Source organism: Apium graveolens, chromosome 6 (assembly GCF_009905375.1).
Source record: "Apium graveolens cultivar Ventura chromosome 6, ASM990537v1, whole genome shotgun sequence".
NCBI classification, from domain to species: Eukaryota; Viridiplantae; Streptophyta; class Magnoliopsida; order Apiales; family Apiaceae; genus Apium; species Apium graveolens.
In genome coordinates, this window is record NC_133652.1 from 20320979 (window position 1) to 20327164 (window position 6186).

The window sequence follows — 6186 nt, forward strand, 5'->3', positions numbered from 1 at the left end:
TGGAGAACTGGACTTTTTGATAATGGTGGTGCTGCTGGTACTCCAAGTATTGTTTTCACATCAGGAGATGTCGAGCATGTTGTTACTCCTGGGGTTGTTCGTAGAGCTCTTCACTTACCTGAAGATTGTACATTCTCAACAGTGGAGGAGTCGGAATTCCAGCAGCTTATGGCTCACTTGGGCTATGAGCAAAGTTTAGGAATGCTGGGTCAACTGAAAAGACCGCATATCAGGAAGGAATGGAAATTTTTCTTTGATTGTATCACAAAGGCGTTCACAAACAAATGCTCCAACTTTGATGTTATTCCTATTCTGAGTCAGCAAATTGGGTATGCTCGTATACACCAAACTCATTTTGATTATGCAAGTGTTGTGCTAGGTTTCATAGGGGATAGGATGACAGAAGATAGGACTGTAGTCTATTTTGCTAGATTCTGTCAACTTATATACAGTTTTTGTTGTGATGATGAGCCCCATCTATCCAGTAACCCAATTTCACCTTTTAAACTTGCAAAAAGAGCCTTTAATGATCTGTTAAATGCTGATAACAAGAAAAAGGTGTTGAGACCTTTACAAATTCCGCAGTCGGTAAAACAGGTTTTGGTAAATGCTGATCCAGGAACTTATTCATCCCTCTATCCTGATGTACATCCAACCACTTCACAACAACCACATATCACCTCTACACAACCATCTAAATCTAAACAGCCACCTCAAACCTCTTCATCTCAACCTTCAGAATCTACAGTCAAGCCTTCCTCTTCCAAATCTAAGAGGACTAGGAATGTACCTCAGCCAAAACAGAAGAGAAGGAAAATTGTTCTGAGGGATGACTCTGATACTGAAGATGATGCACAGGTTCATGCTTCAAAACCTGTAACTACAGAAGCTGAGAAGGTGTCTTCTCAGCAAGATACTGCAATTGGGGGATCTAAGCTTCTCAAAAGGCTTAGAAGAATGACTTATGCTAAACCTCCTAGGGTATCTCCACCTTCTAAACGAAGGAAGAAGCAAAGAGCTAACAGACCAGTTTCAGATGATGAGGAAGCAGCTAAGGAAGGAGGTTAGGAATCTCTGATCTCAGAAGACCCAGATATTGCAACAGAAGCTGCTACAGATACAGTACCTACACCACTTGTGTCTCCTCTTCATGAACCTGTATCTACTGAAGATCCAGAAATAAGTGCTGAAATTGATCTTCACAACATTGTTGTGCCTGAATTTCTTTATCTAGAAGCTCCACACATCATTCCATCATCAACACAGACTCCTGATGCTACTGTTCACACTGAAATGCCTACTACATCTTCTTTGCATCCAGTTCCTGAGGATCAGACTTTAGGTGAGAATCAGGATGTAGTTGATGATCAGAACTTGGAAACTGTCAAGACAGTAGAGGATGATGCTGATGCCTCCATCACTTCTCATACTGTTCTCGTATCAGAAGATGATAATTCTGTCAGTTCTGATGCTGCAACTGATGATGTTACTGGTGATGCTACAAATGCTGATGCAGCTGGTCCCTCAGGACATGCACCTTCACAAACTATTTCTAAAGTTAACATTGTAAAGAAGTTTGTTCGAGGAGAAGGACCAGTACCTTGGAGTGAAACTTCTGCTGGACAGGAGTGGACTAAGGAATAGAACTCAGTTACCTGTGTTCCTTCTGCAAAGAATCTTGCTGCACAATTGACAAAAGCTGATGAAATGTTAATTACTGATGATTTCAGAACCCAGCTTAGAGTCACTGCATTGAGTACTAAACATCTACAAGGTCTTCATTCAACTACTCATGCAGAGTTACATAAAATTCAGGAAGAATTGATCAAGCAAGACCAAGTTCAGAAAATTGACAAGAAAAAATTCTTCCAACCTACCTTTGACAGAATTGCTTATATGGAGAAGATTCAAGAGAAACAACAATCTCAGATTGATGAAATTTTGCAAAATCAAGCTTCTCAGAAATCTCAACTTCATGAAATCCAAGCCTCAGTGGAATTGCTTGTCTCTCTTCTTTTACCTGCTGATGCCAAAAAGGGGGAGAAAGTAGTTAAGTCCAAATGCAAGTCAGTTAAGCCACTGAAGGGAACGGATGAAGAATATGATGACCAGGGAAACTCTGGAATGGGTGGAGGTCATGGTCAAGGTAGTAGTTTCTCATCAAGAAAAGCTGAAATTACAAGTCAAAGGACAAAGTCTGATACTGGGAAAAGAATTAGTTCTGATACTGGTAAGAGGATAAGTTCTGATGAACTTTTTGATCTTGATGAAGAAATTTCAAGACAGTCATTTCTGAAAGAGAATCCAGGAATGGACTTGGAAAGTCTGATGGAAGAAGAAGCTAGACTTAAGTCAGAAAAAGTTGATTCTAAATTTGAAGCTTCTGTTGGTAAAAAGAAACTTCCTAAGGCTAAAGGAATTGTGATACAAGAAAGGACAAATCCTGAAGAAACCAAGGCTAAATCACAATTGCAGATAGATCCAAGGTCCAAAGGTAAAGAGAAAGTTGGTGAACCTATCAAGGTTTATGTGCCTCCTGTGGATGAAGAAATTTCTGTTAAAGATATTAATCTTACTCTGAGTTCAAAGAAGATTTCACAAACAACCTCTGACAGAGCTCAAGTTGTTCAGAGTAAAGATAAAGTAAGTTCTGATATAACTATGAAGCAAGCAACCTCTGACAAAGCTCAAGTTGGCTTGATATCAGAAGATGATCAAAAGGAAACCTCTGACATTGCTCATGTTAAATCCTCAAAGGTACTTCTACTAGGTTTCACAAAAGCTACACAGATTTAACCTTTGAAGACTGCAGCTGATGGTTTTGAAGCAAGGGTTGTTACTGGAAAGGAAGCTAGAGATAAATCTGGGTTGGGTAGTTACAGAGAGAAAAGAGTGAGTAATACTACCAATGATCCAACTTCCTTAAGTGAACCAGGGGTAGGAGCAACTTCTGAAAGATTGAATTCACTAGAATCTGTACAAATGGTTTACCATACATTCCTGAAGGAATATGTCATGCTATACTTTATGACTGATGGAAGGGTATACCACATTAGGCAAAGAGATATACCACTGAAGTATTATGAGGAATTAGAACATGTTTTATTTCTACTTCAGGTGAAGAATAGATTTACAAATGATGCTGCACAATATTTGAAGTCTCAAATTGAAAGGCAGAAGAAGCTTTATTCTGTAAAATCTGATAGCTCTTATTGGCCTAAGTACAGAAATCATAGAGGAAAAATTGTTAAGATGGAGTCTAATACCGCAAAGATCACTACATTTTTTGGTATTAAAGGACTGGAATTCAATCTAGAGTCTGATAAAGCCTATGTCATCAGGCTGGATCAGGAGATAAGAAAGGCAAAAATAAATTATCTTAGGTATGCTATCTTCTATTGTTGTTTGGCTCCTATTGCTGGGTCGGGAAATCAGAATAATTATTTTAGACTCCTATTGCCGTTTGACTTTTAACTCCTTAGTAACCTGGGTTTCTGGGACTCCTATATAAGTAGATTTCAGAGATGTTTCACGTGTGTTGGATCATTGTATTAATCAAGGAGCGAAGGAGATAAGGAAGAAGACCATTTTAGCACACCGCAACGAAGAGGAAGCATATTTTCTTGTGATTCTTTATTTCGTTGTAACATTGGATGCTAGTTTTCTTTGTTTTGAACTTATCTACTCTTGTGACGTACTCTGGTTTAATATAATTAGTTTAGTTATTATTCTCGTGTGTTTATTTATCATGTTTTCTTATGAACCCATGATGACAATGAGTGCTATCATGGGCTAATCGTGATCATGGGGTCATAACGAATTTACTATGGAATTCTTTAGTTAATTGTTTAATACCTTAGTGTGTGATGATTGTATGATATCTAGTATTGGTTGTTCGTATTCGTCTTATGTGTGTCGCGAACATATAAGATAGGGTGTTAATCTCTTGTAAAGCGACAGTGAATCTTGAGATTTAGAACTTGCCATGCTAGCATAGGTTCATGTACGAAGTTGCATGATTAGTGGGTAACTCTAACCATTTTACTTGCCCTGTGTAATCATTAAGGAATAACTTGTGCTTAAATCATTATGTTGTCAATTTCTGTAGACATATAGGGACTCAACATAATTGATGCATATTCAACTTCTATCTTAATTGTGGATGCTTGGTAGAATGGTATTAGTACAATGAAAGTTGGCTTTTATCAGTTTCGTGTTATTCGATTAATATCATCACTGTTACATGCTAAGGGTAATAACAATAACTATTGGAGGAAGTAGTAATGAAGTTGTGATCTCATGAGTGTTTTAATATTGTAAATTCAGGTGTTAATTATGTTAGATATATTTGATAATGTCATGTTTTATGTGTTTCATGTTTAGTCTTACAGATCTTACTTAGCAAGGAAGATCAACACTTAACCTGAAATCAACACTTACGGGAGTCAGTACTTAAGGATATCAGTACTTAAATTATCAGGAGATAATTATCAGAAGATGGATATCAGAACTTAAGTGCTGAAGGACAAACAGAAAAGGAAAGGCTGATTGAAAGGAAAGAAGATCAAGACGAATATAAGAAGAGATGTGCATAAAGAAGAATTCTATTGAGAATAGAAGACTTGGAAAAGAAGATATCTGATTGATATATTTTAGGAAGCAGAATTATATTCCAAATCAATTAGAAGATCTTGTAACTGTGTACTATATAAACACATACATAGGGTTTACACTAGATGTGTTATTGATCGAGAATATTATACACATAACCCTAGCATCTCTCGTGATATTTATTCATCACTGAGAGGATACAGTTTCATATTGTAACAGAGATTATTGAGTTTAATAAGATCTGTGTTTTATTATCTGTGTTCTTTAAATCGATTTGATTGTGCTATACACTGTATTCAACCCCCTTCTATAGTGTGTGTGACCTAACAAATTAAGTGCTCAATTCTAGTAGTTAATTGTAGTTAATAATTAGTTAATCAAATCTAATGTTATTGCCTTAACATTGAGAAGTAATTATACATTGGTGAGTGAGTTTAATTAAACATAATTAGTCTGAGTCTCTGTTGGAATGAACTAGAAAGTATTCTATATTACTTGTGAACGCGTATACTTGCGTGAATTTTAGCGCGTGATTTCGCCCTAACAAGTTTTTAGCACCGCTGCCGGGGACTCGGCGTATTTGTTTAGTTTATGTACTTACCATCATTGGTCATTAGGACTCAGTGATTGAGACGCGTATTAGTACTTATTGTTTCTGGTTATGTTTCAGGTACTTTAGCGAGCATTTATGCAAACTCGTTCTTGAACTCGTAAGAGGACTTTAGATACAGCTGAGGAGACAGACGAAGTTCTTGATATTCCGGAGAAGGTAGATTTTTCGGATTCGGATTCAGGAAGTGAGCAGAAAGAAACATTAATCATGGGTGATCGTTTAGTTTCGGCAGATCCAGCTCTTATGGACTTTTCTCGGCCTAAAATTGATGACATTCAGTCTAGCATTCTTCATCCGGCTATTCAGGCTAATACCTTTGAAATCAAACCGGGCACTATTCAGATGGTGCAGAACTCCGTTTCATTTGGAGGTGCTGCGATTGAAGACCCCAACATGCACATAAGGAATTTTGTCGAGATCTACAGTACTTTCAAATATAATGGTGTGACTGATGAGGCTATCAAGATGAGGCTTTTCCCATTCTCTTTGAGGGACAAAGCTAAGGACTGGTTACATTCTGAACCAGCGGGGTCCATCACTACTAGGCAAGATCTTGCACAAAAAGTTCTGGTGAAGTTTTATCCAATGGCAAAGACTGCTGCTATGAGGAGTGCTCTTACTCAGTTTGCGCAGCAACCTACAGAATCTATATGCGAAGCTTGGGAGCGCTACAAGGAAATGTTGAGAAAGTGTCCACATCATGGAATGCCTGATTGGATGGTGATCACTGGTTTCTATAATGGTTTGGGGGCCCAATCTCGGCCTATGCTCGATGCAGCAGCTGGAGGTGCCTTGTGGGCCAAAAGCTATACAGAAGCTTATAATCTTATTGAGACTATGGCTGCAAATGAGCATCAAAACCCAACTCAAAGGATGATTCCTGGGAAGGTAGCAGGTATTTTGGAAGTCGACGCAGCTACAGCTATTGTAGCGCAACTCAAAGCGTTGTCTATGAAGGTCGA

General features: G+C 38.0%; 1 non-coding gene across 1 annotated transcript; it reads right to left on the reverse strand.

Annotated features, from left to right (window-relative positions):
- Positions 1-5824: 5824 nt before the first annotated feature.
- LOC141669384 (small nucleolar RNA R71) lies at positions 5825-5931 on the reverse strand. Its single transcript, XR_012553670.1, has one exon. It is a non-coding gene; the product is annotated as a small nucleolar RNA R71 (small nucleolar RNA).
- Positions 5932-6186: the final 255 nt, after the last annotated feature.